The sequence below is a fragment of the Gorilla gorilla genome, chromosome 5 (genome assembly GCF_029281585.2).
Source record: "Gorilla gorilla gorilla isolate KB3781 chromosome 5, NHGRI_mGorGor1-v2.1_pri, whole genome shotgun sequence".
Taxonomy (NCBI): Eukaryota; Metazoa; Chordata; class Mammalia; order Primates; family Hominidae; genus Gorilla; species Gorilla gorilla.
The window spans coordinates 114,449,706-114,461,309 of NC_073229.2; the positions used below are offsets into that span (position 1 = coordinate 114,449,706).

At 46.3% G+C, this 11,604-nt stretch overlaps 1 protein-coding gene across 2 annotated transcripts in view; it reads right to left on the bottom strand.

Moving 5' to 3' along the window:
• Nucleotides 1–11,118, bottom strand: part of BACH2 (BTB domain and CNC homolog 2) — a 371,806-nt gene extending 360,688 nt beyond the window's left edge. Inside the window, exon 1 of one of the 2 annotated variants that reach the window (XM_063707782.1) lies at nucleotides 10,606–11,118. The gene's annotated coding sequence lies outside the window, so the exon portion shown is untranslated. The remainder of the gene's footprint in view (nucleotides 1–10,605) is intronic. The other variant, XM_063707781.1, reaches the window with a different exon arrangement.
• Nucleotides 11,119–11,604: the final 486 nt, after the last annotated feature.

Here is an 11,604-nt window from a genome sequence, read left to right on the forward strand (position 1 = left end):
GGTGCACACACCTACCTGGCAAAAACAAAAACAGGGTACATGCAAATTAGCAAACGGGAACCTCTCTACGCTTGCAGTTTCTATTTTCCAAGGTTAGACCAAAAATATAAATAATCTATGCCACTGCTCAAAAAGAAGTAACAACTAACAATAATTAATCATGGTAATAAACAACTCACTCTCAGTGTTGCTATGTGTGGAACAGCTGCACTGAAATCTCACGAGCCAGTTAATTTTAACTGGTTTTAATTTTAACTAGATTTAACTGCCTTTCCTCCCTTCTGAAAAATCAAAATAGTTACCATATCGACCACAAGAACTGGTAACAGACAAGCACAGTTCCTGTTTTTCAGAGGGGACTTACTTTCAAACCCACAATATCAAGATGCTTAACATAAGTGGAAATTTAAAATGTACTGTTTAATGTGGGAGATTTAAAACCTGTACGATAATTGAGATCTCATGTGCCAGGCTTTGTCTGACAATGCCTCTCATTCATCTCTGATCTCTCATTTTATACGGGACCTAAAAATCTGCAGGAACACTGGTTGTCTGGAACTGAGAATACATTTTCCACAGAAACAGGGCCAGGCCAATGAGCTAGGATTCCTTGATAGTCCGTGAAAATGTCTTGAACTTAAAATATGAGAGGTTAAATTTATAATCTAAAAAGAAAATGATACTACAATGATAGTTCCAAAACCATTTAAAAGAAAACACTCTTGATTAACTGTGTTTGAGGAAACGTCTAATTACAGGAGGATGAAGGGACACAGTCTTCCAAGTGACACTTTCAGACTTCAACTTTAGGGTCATTCTGGTTCTCTAACATGGTTTCAATTGATAGTTTCATTTAAAATGCATAGAATTCTCTTACTTTGGCATAAAGTATTGTTAGAAAAAAAATCTTTATACTTACCGGTTTTAAGCACTGTTTTGTTCTCCAAAAAAAAAAATTGAGAGTTGGAAAACAAAAAAGGAGGAGAAACAAGTACAAAGAGGGGGTACTAGAGAGAGGGAAACAAATTAAGTCTGGGACAAAGAAAGACACGGAGGTATAACTAAACTGCAAAAACAAAGGAGAGGTAGGAACTAGAGGGCAGTTGCCCGCTAGACAGTGTGTTCCCAGAGAAAGAGGACTCTTCATCATACCCAGCTCCGGAGGTGACAGTGGAGTCCTGCAAGACAGTTCCACAGACGGGCACTAGATGGAGCCATCAACTCAACATAGCATGGTTGCTGGAGAAGGGTATGGTGGGGGAGAGGTGGGACTGAAGGGCGTTGACTCTACAGCCAGGTATTTACCTGGCAACAACTCTATCTAAAATAAGTATAGTTTCATTAATCAACCAACTCTCCTAATGTCCAGATGTCACCACCATGCTGACACCACTATGCTTGCGGTATGTCAAATTGGGACACACCAATTTTGAAATAAATTTATCAATTCAATTTGTATCAATGCAACTGGGGTGGGGAGGTAAGTGAAGCTGGATCTGCTGCTTTTTTTTTCTTCTAAAATTCAACATGCAAAGATAATATAGAATTTCAGGTTCACTGCTACTGAATAACAAAAATTCCTAATCATAAACCAAATGGCTTTCCCCGGAAGCTTTGTTTAAATGTTAAATAACATACCATCTTGCTATAGAGGTTTATGTGATCAACTCCAATGTATGGCAAGAGGCGGGAAATGCTCACTGACAAATGTATTATTAAAAATAGTCTTCTCTTTGTATTTTAATACTACTTTGATTTATATACTGTAATCCATTTCCCTATATTCTCTGCCTAGGGTTGTGTTTATTTATCACGAGCCCTCTCTTCATTCAGAAATGGTCTCCTATCACCAGGTTACCAGTGTGCGAAATTATATTGTTTTTATCTTTAGGGTTTTAGTTCTTTGGCTTTGTCTCCTATTAACATGCTGATGCTTCAGAAAAGTAACACATTAAGTATGCTCAGTTACTTATATATTAGTAAAACTGTGTTCATAAAATCTTTCTCTGAGATTGGTTTTGGAAGGGAAGGACAAGGACTAGTTGAGGGGACTGGGTGGCCAAAAGGTAAGAGAGCATGAAACAAAAAAGTGAGGACAGAAGGAGGATGGGGGAACTGGCTGCAAACCGTGCCTAGCTTCTTTACATCTGGGACACGGACCATCAACCCTGGCACTTATCTTCCCAAGAAAATGTATGAAAAGGAAGGGTTAACTCTGTCTACATTTTCCTCTTGCTGAATGGGTAATAATATCTTTCACAGTTAATTTCATTTTTTTTTTCAGTTTGACTCTTCAGGGCTTATTCATTTGCATAATATGGAATCTTGAACCCACATAGATATTCTACAAATCAATGCAAGTAATTCTCACACTAAATCAGCAGCTTTAATTTAAGCTCATCATTGTTTGCATAGAAATCTTTATGCACTCATCTGCTTGATTTTTTAAATCACTTAAAACCTCCAACACTGACACACTAAGCATCTCCCATTTAGCTTTCTCCAAAATTTGAACTAAATGCTGAAAAATAAGCACAGTACTATACATTCATACACTTGATCATTTCCCAAATTGAGCTTCAAATGTGTGCTTAATGTTTCAAGTGGCTCCTGAGAATGATGCTTCTTGACTAAAGATGACAACTTCGGTGTCTGGCCCAGGCAGAAGCTGAGTCAGCATTCTAAACAGTGACCCTGCAAACCTGAGGTAATTGGGGGTTACTGCCATGCCAACTGCCTGAGTCCTTTAAAACCATTCAAATCTCCAGTTGAGAGTTGCAACATGCTAATCTGGCAAGATAATCTCTTCCTGAAATTGACCAGAATGAGAACAAAGGTTACCTCCTGTTATCTGTTACTGGTAGCTAATATTTCTAATTAGGATTTCTGATGGAATTAGTTCTGAATGAAATTCTTCCTCCGTGGTAGAATACTCTACCTCTTACAGGTATAGTTTTTTACCTTTTCCTACCCACCAAAAAAAAAAAAAACACAAAAAACAAATTCCCCCCACCTAACAAGAGGGTAGGAGTGTGAGTTACAAGTAAACCCTGGAGACAGAGCCATGGTATTTCAGTTATATGCCTAGTACTTCTTTTGCCTTTATATGCATCACTTTTACTTTCCGATCCCTAAATGGACACTAAAACCTAAGGAACACAATTATTAGAAAGCAGGCCATGTGAAAGACAGGAGATATACTCACTCAGATTTACTGAGAAATTATTTTTTAACTTTAAGATGGATGTCAACAAAACATCCAATATTTTAGAGTGAGATGATCTTTATTTCTACTTCTGGGAACTGCTAAAGAGAGTTCCAACTTCAAATGAAGAAGAAAAGGAAAAGGGAGAGCCATAACATGGTAAGAGAACAGGCCCAAGCATCAGACAGCTAGTGTCCAATTCCAGTTCTACCATTCATTAGCTGAGCGACACCTATGCTGCGGCTTCTAGTGATCACACCTAGCCCTGGGTTGTTCTGAGGATTATGTGAGTTAATATGAGCAGCACACAGAGGAAGCTCTCAATACAAGTTAACTATCATCAAAGAAAAAGAAAATAGAGGGGTGTTAGCATGAAGTATAATCAATTTATTTTAAATAGATGCTGTCAAAATTCCTTAATTTTGCATCTAAGAATGGTCTAAATAAGACGTGTCCAATCTTTTGGCTTCCCTGGGACACACTGGAAGAAGGAGAACTGTCTTGGGCCACACATAAAATACACTAAACACTAACGACACATGATGAGCTGAAACAAGAAAAATAGCAAAAAACAAAAAACAAACAAACAAAAACAAAAACAAAAAACCTTTGTGTTGGTCCGCATTCAACATGCAAGAGGCCTGCTGGCCATGGGTTGGACAAGCTTGGAATAATCTTCGGGCCACAGAGGATGGAGACTCTCTGCTCTGGAGTAGCCAGGGACTTCAGACAGACTATTTAGACTCACTTTTTCACCAAAGGCCCTACACACATCAGCTGACTGGGAGAGAATATCTTTGTAGCTTCTGATCATTCAAATATTGTCAAAACCAACCTAAATATGTTCAAAATAAGAATGTTAACTTGTATTTTTTCCAAGTATGGAAATGAACAGTACTCTTGGCAGTTAACTTCTGTTTTTATCAGGTTCTAAAGACCCAGGTAAATAAATCAATTCTGGACTCTGTATACAGGAACTATTATTTGCCAAAATGGCCCCAGAGGTTCCAGCATGGCTTATGCAATACTCCAAAGGGCCAAAGATAGTAGTGAATTAATAGGATGAGGAAGCTGGAGAAAAAGTGAATCTCAAGTTTCGGACTGTCCCTGATGGAAGGTCACTCCACAATTCCTCAGGGAGGGCTTCCCCAACCTCCCGACCAGGTTAAATCTCCCCATTAGACACTCTGGTGTATGAAATACTTTCCTTCACGAGCAGTGGGTTATCTGTTACTAACTGATCAGTGCCATTCTTCCTACCAGATGACGTGCTTCATGAGACCAGGGGCCAGGACTGGGTTTGCTCCCCACTAGCACTGTGGTCACTTAACACTATGCCTGCCACGTAAGAGATACTCAGTATATATTTGTTTAATGAATGAATGAGGCATCTGCCTCTAAGCGACAGTATTTCTGGACACTTGGCCCATTTTGCACTATCCACGAGCTTCTGTTGCTTAGAAGAATACAGGATAGGAAAAAAAGAAAAATTGCCAAAAATCTATGGATACTGAAATACTAAGGAAAGACGCTGAGCATGTACATTCACTTTGTTTCCTACTTGTGGAATGGAAATCATCACATTGGGATCTCCCAACTTTAAAATCCCAAGTGAAGGTCTAAGCTGTCTTTGGGTTAGACTCCTGGAAAGTCTTGAGGAAATTCCTGAAGTATCTGCAGAAAGTGACAGGGGAGGGAGAATAGAAGATGGCCCAAGACTAGAGTGATGGAAGACTTGGAAACTCGAAAAGCTTTCTTCTAACTAACTGGGACTTTGTCTACATGCCAGCTACAGGCTCAGGCACACATGAAGAGAATAATGAGATGAATGGGAGGACTGGAAAGTGGAGGATTTAAATGCTTAGGAAAGGAGCCAATGAAAGCTGACACAAGGACAGGAGGGACCTAGCAACCAAGCGCCGGCTCTCATCACATCAGCAGCAGCATGTCCTACAGCCTTCAGGAAAAGAACAAAAAGGTCAGGGAGGAAAATGACACATCTCAGAACCAAAGGGCAATTCATTATGAGGCTAAGGAACAAAAGAGAAGTCAACCAGGGAATATGCTGAAGAAACGGTGATTATGAAGTCACTGGGGAAGACTGAGAGGCATTTTGGCTGTAGTTCCAATGACTAGAATGAAGGATGATGTGAAATGCTTTTGGATTGGGAAGATTTATTATTTTGGAAAAAAAATAGCTCAAGGAAAAACAAATGGCAAAATTCCTGCCTGAATTTTGAAGTAGTGTCACTAGCAGGATGAGGTTCAATTTATACATTCTTTAGAAATGAAATGGCCCTTGGAAAATACATAGTGGTAAGATTCGCAGGACATTTCCAGCCTTACGGAAGCTGAGTAGCATGCTGATAGTAAAATTAAGTTTCAGTTTTAGATAGACTGACATTTGAAATTAACAAAAAAAAAAGGGAAAAAATTAAAAGACCCTGAACTGACAAAAAAAAAAAAAAGCAACTACTTTCTTTTTTTTAAAATTAAATGTCATCACAAACAAAAAAAAAAAAGGTGAAAGGTGAGTTGTATTTTGGGCAATCTTACTGACTTTACAAAATGTTTAGTTCATAGCAGGTTTCAGTTTGGACATGAACAGTTTGTAAATATTTACATAAAATTTAAAGATAGGAGGACAGCAGAGGTCATATATTGCCATTAACAATACTGAAGCGATTTTCCGTCATTCCCAAGGCCTTGGTGCTGCGTTCCCACATGTGGCCCCAGCTCTGCCAAAAGCTTGTCTTCTTTTCCAAAGAAATTCCAATTTTTGCAACCAGCACTGACTTCTGAACTGTGAGTACCTCTGACAGGGTCATATGTCGCTGAAGCTTCTTCAACATCCAGACAGGGAAAGGAGAAAAACGGGGAGACAGATGTACAGCGTCTGCTATCTAAATTGCAGATTTTGACAAATATGTTACATTTTATATTGTTCTCTGTTCTATGTGAGGGCAGGGACCATGTTCTCTGTATGTCACAGTCCTACACCATGCCCAGTCATTGATTCAGGACTGGACTGTGTAATGGAATGGGGAAATAACCTTCAGACATTCAAGAAAACATGCACTATATTCAGATTAAGTTCATTCCAACATAAGATTAGTTCTTCCAACTCTGCAGAATGGGCAGGCACGACACCTACTTCAAAGGGTTGCTTTGAGGAATCAATGAAGTACATTCAGGCAAGGTAGTCAGCACTGGGTCTGGCACATGGTGCGGATTCAGTAAATCAAAACTATTATTTTGGTGAGTGTTCTCAAATATCAAACTCCCATGGAGGTCCTCAGGCATTACCCAGCCAAGTTACCCCACCTGGTCAGTAACAACTAAATAGAGGGCAGGTGGTTCAAAAGTAATGGATTATTCACCTGCAAGGAATCACACTGTACTCATGGTATTAAATTATTCGGCCTTTCATGTCGAATTCTCTGTTAAAAAGGAAGCTGATCAATCCCTGAGTGGGACTCAGTGTTGATTTGAAGTTTTGTTTTTTTGGCATCTTTCTATTTTCCAGGTAGTTGTAACCATTCATTGGGTGCATACTCACAAATCATCCACTATATGCCAGGCCTTTAGAAAACAGAGACACACAAAGATATTAAACAAAAAAAGATGTTTCAGTCTGTTCAGTAGTGGGAGACAAGCAGCCCCCAGGCCGACTCTACCTCTTACATATGCTTTCATCCAAAAATTTTTTAAAGATTTGAGCCAATATTTAAAAATCAGAGAATTCCACATAAATATCCAATATTCAGCTTCCCCTGGAAAAATCAAATGATGTGGCAACACAAAGCCAGTAGTCCTACCAACTCTTCCCTAGCAAGAGTCTACAATGAGTTGAGTAGGGGCGGCCTGCCACTCCACACTATGCCCTGCTCCTCACCAGAACCAGGTAGGTACATAATTTGTGGGGCTCAGTGAAAAATGAAAACGAGGGGCCCTTTGTTCAAAAATTATTAAGAATTTCCGAAGAAAACAGCAGAACCTTATACCAAATATGAGGTCCTTCTGAGCAGGGAAGGGGAAGGAGGCCTATGTAACTGCACAGGTCTTATGCCCATGAAGCTAGTACTGGCTCTCACCCCCTGGACACACAGGAAGATATTTATTTATCTAAGTATTCTCTCATTCATTAACAATCAAGCCTGCATTTACAATAAGCTAGATGTCACACCCCTGAAATCTGAGGTTCAAAAACTAGAGTAGAGGGGCCAGGCACAGCAGAGATAGAGAGCCACTAGAGTCTCTTTCCTTTTTGTTAAGACTGGATCCACACCAGAGACACGGAAAGTTAATCCAAGTAAAATTAAACTGCTTTCAACAATACAGATTGGCTTGAGCCCTTTTGTTGGCATCACAGGAGCCTCGATTAGGAATTCTGAGAAACAGCTCACAAGCGCTAATGAATAACTAAGTCCTGTCGGCTGTGCAGACAGTGGGCCCAGAAGTGAAGGGCTGGCCTAGGAGAGATCTGAACATGAACCTGACCATCTGGCTCTCTGTGACTCACTTTGATCACAAAATGAATTGCAACAAATTGAAGAGCACATGGCTAGAGTTAATTGTCTCATCTGTAATCTGAATCTACTTTTAAGCAGTTATTATTACCCTCTATCAGGTGGAAACATTTCCTACCATCACTGCAAAGTGCATTTTCCTGATGAACTATAATGGATCATTAAATTCCATATCTGAATAACAATACTGTGCACTTATTCAGTGCCTTTCATCCAGGGATTTCAAGGCAGTTTGCAAATAATTAAGCCCCTTACACAGCAGCCAGAGGTGAGCTACTGGAAAAGAATTGCCTGAAGATACTAAGTCAAAGGGCATAATTCAATAGGAAAATAATAAATGGCTTTCTCCCAGGCACTGGTAATACGGAAAGTGAATCCTGATCCCCTCCCTCCCTTTCACCTCACCCCTTCTTCTTCATAGCAGATCCTGACATGCAACATACAAAGAACCAAAAAAGTAACTAACAGGAGTGTTCACAATTTAGCTATGAGTTCAGACACACACTTAACTGAGAAGTGTGTGTCTCCATGTAATCCTGGCAAACACACTACCAACTGACATTTCAGTCCACCTGCAGAATAGACAGACAGCAGAAGAATTTACTCAACACATTCATGATTACCAAATGGCAAACCTGAAGCCTCCCGCAATGCAAAACGAAAATACGGCTCTGCACCAATAAAGTTACGTTCTAACAAAAATACTTTATTCCATGGTTGTGTGTTCCATTGCTGGGACTTCGCTCTATTTCAATGATATTCAGGTTTCGAGAGTAAAAAAAACGCTGGAAATGGGCAATCAATAAATTTCTTTAAAAAACCAGAATACCAGAAGGGAAAACATTTCAGCCACTCAAAGTTTTGTGGTGAAATTATAAACTCCAGAAAAACTGAATTTATAATGGAAATGCTGACAGACCTTTCAGTGGAGCAGTTTGAACGCAACACTGTAATTTGGCAATCTCTCTTACAGACTAAAGACTAATTCTAACAAGATGTCATTTTGACTCACGTTTATTATTACCTGCAAGAATGAAAAACGCCGTTTACTCGGGAGGTGCCCGAGAACCAGGGTGGAGCGATCTCACATTTTAAGCAAGACGCCCGTTGCCTTACCAAAATAGCCCTCTCCGCCAAAGGAGGGGCAGCCTTTTCACGCTCAGCTTCTTTCATGTCAGCCCGAGCCTTTGCAGCAAGACGTGCCTTTCCTACATGTTACATTTTAATGATCTGAGAAAACCGTTATCAGCGTTAACATCTCTAATTTTACTCTAAACAGACAAAAGCAAAATATCTCATTAGGCATCATCTCCGCCAAGGTTCCCATCAGGCAGGAAAGGATTTTTATCTAAAGTAATTACCCTTTTTAGTTAAATACACTTAACAGATGAAATTTACACAGAGAGTGAGAGACTGCAGCACTAGACAGCGAAGGTGAAAACCAGGAACGCCGCGTCTCGCCGCCCGCGGGCCCGCCGGGAGGCTGCGGGTCCGTCTCGCGGGTGGGGCGCCCCGGTCCCTCTCGTTTCCTGGAGGCCACGGGTCACGGCGACGGCGGTGACCGGGAGAGCAGGCTGCGAGGCGCGCCTCATCGGGCCACAGACAAACCACCCCGGCAGCGGCCGCGCCGGAACTTCCCTCAAGTTGCCAAACTCGCCTACGCGCGGGAGAGTGCTGAGGATGCCCCACGCGCCCGCGACCCCAGAAGCCAGGAGTGTGCCACCCCTTCACACACTCACTCCCGGCCCTGCACGCTTCCCCTCACGGTCCGAGTTCCTGCAAATGCTTGGCCAGACCGAGGTCGCCGAGATGCTCGCTCCAGTCTCTCCCCTCGTGGGCACCTGGGGTAGCCCGTGAGCGCCGCCCGCCGCCGTCTCCAGCGGCGCCGGGCTCCCGAACACCCGCCGGGTGAGCGAAGCACAGCGGGGCCACGGAGCGCCTCGACGCGGGGACGGGGAGGACAGTGTCCCCTTCATAAACCAGTCTCCTGGGTGAAGCTTCTGGGGCTTGGAGACTGGAGTGTAGGGGGTGTGTGTGTGTGTGTTGCACTTTGACTTCATGCAGGATCTGTGGGAGAGGAGGTGCAAGGTTTCCCTCTCAGAAGCCTGGCGCCCTTAGGTCTTAGCTACGCGGGACGCTTTCCGACAACCCGATCTTTCGCTAGGAGAGATTCGATCCAGGTCTGCGCCGCGAGGCCCCCAGCTCGCCTCTTCCTGCGACCCTAAACTTGGGCTTTGATTCCCCGCCGGTCGCGGTGGTCCGGGCCACCCGGCGGCGGCTGACAGCTGAGCGCAAAGGCGCCGCGGCCAAGGTCCTCGCGGAGCAGCCCGGGGCGCGCACGCCGGGGGTTAAGGAGGAGGCCGCCCGGCCTGGAGCTGGGATCGCAGGCTGGGGGCCAGGGCACCCGGGCCTCGCCGGGCCGGGGGCCAGGGCACCCGGGCCTCGCCGGGCCGGGGGCAGGGCCGCGGGTCTGACAGCTGCTGCGGCTCGCGCGGACGCGCGCCTCCCTGCAGCCCGCCCTCCCCATGCCTGACTTATTACCCTCTGCTCCTCCTCCCCCTGCTGTTCCAAAACACCCTTCGACGCCAGCAAAATACAATGCGCCTCGGCCGCCGTAAACAGCCGGGCGGGAGAGCACATATTCGGCGCGGCGCGGCCGCCGGCTCGGCTCCCACCCCCTTCCCGTTCCTAGAAAATGCCATAAAAGCGGGCAGGGCGCGGGGAGGGCGGCTGCGCGCCCGGCGGCCGGGACTCCCTTGCCGCGCCGTTTCCCCACGCCTCCCCGCCCGCCCCGCGCGCCCGCTCCCCCCGCAAACTTGCCCCGCCACCCCGCCCAGCGGCGGGGCCCGGGGCCCGGGGCCCGGGACTCACCTCGCCGGAGAACTTTGCGTCCTTTTCCGCCTCCTCTTCCCCGCGTCTTCCCGGCTCGCAGCCCCCTCCCGGCAGCCGGCGAGGTGGGCAGTTCGTGGGTCACCGAAAGCTCGCGGAGGGGACGCGCATCACATGGCAGCTCGTTCCCAGCCCCCCGAGTGCGCCGGGAAGGGGGAGGGGAAGGGGCGAGGGGAGGCCGGGGGGAAAGCGAGAGCGGGGCGGCGGCGGGAGTGGGCAGGCGGGGTGGCGAGGGCGGCGGCCGCTCACGTTAGCGCTGTGCGACCGCAGCCCGGGCGTGCACGGCCGCTGCTGCTGCTGCTGCTGCTGCTGCTGCTGCTGAGGCGGCGGCGGCTCGGCGCTGTTTGCTCCGCGCCGAGCGGCTTGCGCTCTCCCCGGAACGCCCACACTCTCAATCGCTACATTGTTGACATTCGGCGCTGACGTCACCCGCTCCCCATTCACAATAACTTTACGGGAGCCGGGCAGCGCACCTCCCCGGCCGCTGGGGCGCGGTACGCCCGGCGACTAGCGTAAGCCGCTCCGCGAATGGCGCTCCGGGGGCTGGGGCGGGGGGCGGGGGACGGGGGCGGGCGCGCGCGCTCCGCTGGCTCGCGGGAGGGGGCGCGCCTCATGCCGCCGCAGCAGCAGATCTCCCCGCTTTGTGCGGCCGCGCGGCCCGGAGAGCCCCCTCCTCCCGGCCCGGCTCACCGCCCCGCTCGGCCTGGCCTTCCCGGCCACGAAAGACGAGGGTTGGGGGCATAGCAGGGTGAGAGTAGTGGTGAGGGCTGGTGTGGCACGTGGGGAGGGGGCCAGAGCCCTAGGTGCTGCACCTGGGGAAGGAGAGCAGACATCGAGACCGGTGATCCCAGGGTTAGCTAGCGTTTTCCCGGAGGGGCAAGAAAAGATGCTCCACTGGCCCCCACAAAGCTGACCGGACTCCCTTTTGGGTGGGGACCGGGCGAGTAAAAGCAGGCTTTTGAATGTTGACTTCTCAATCCT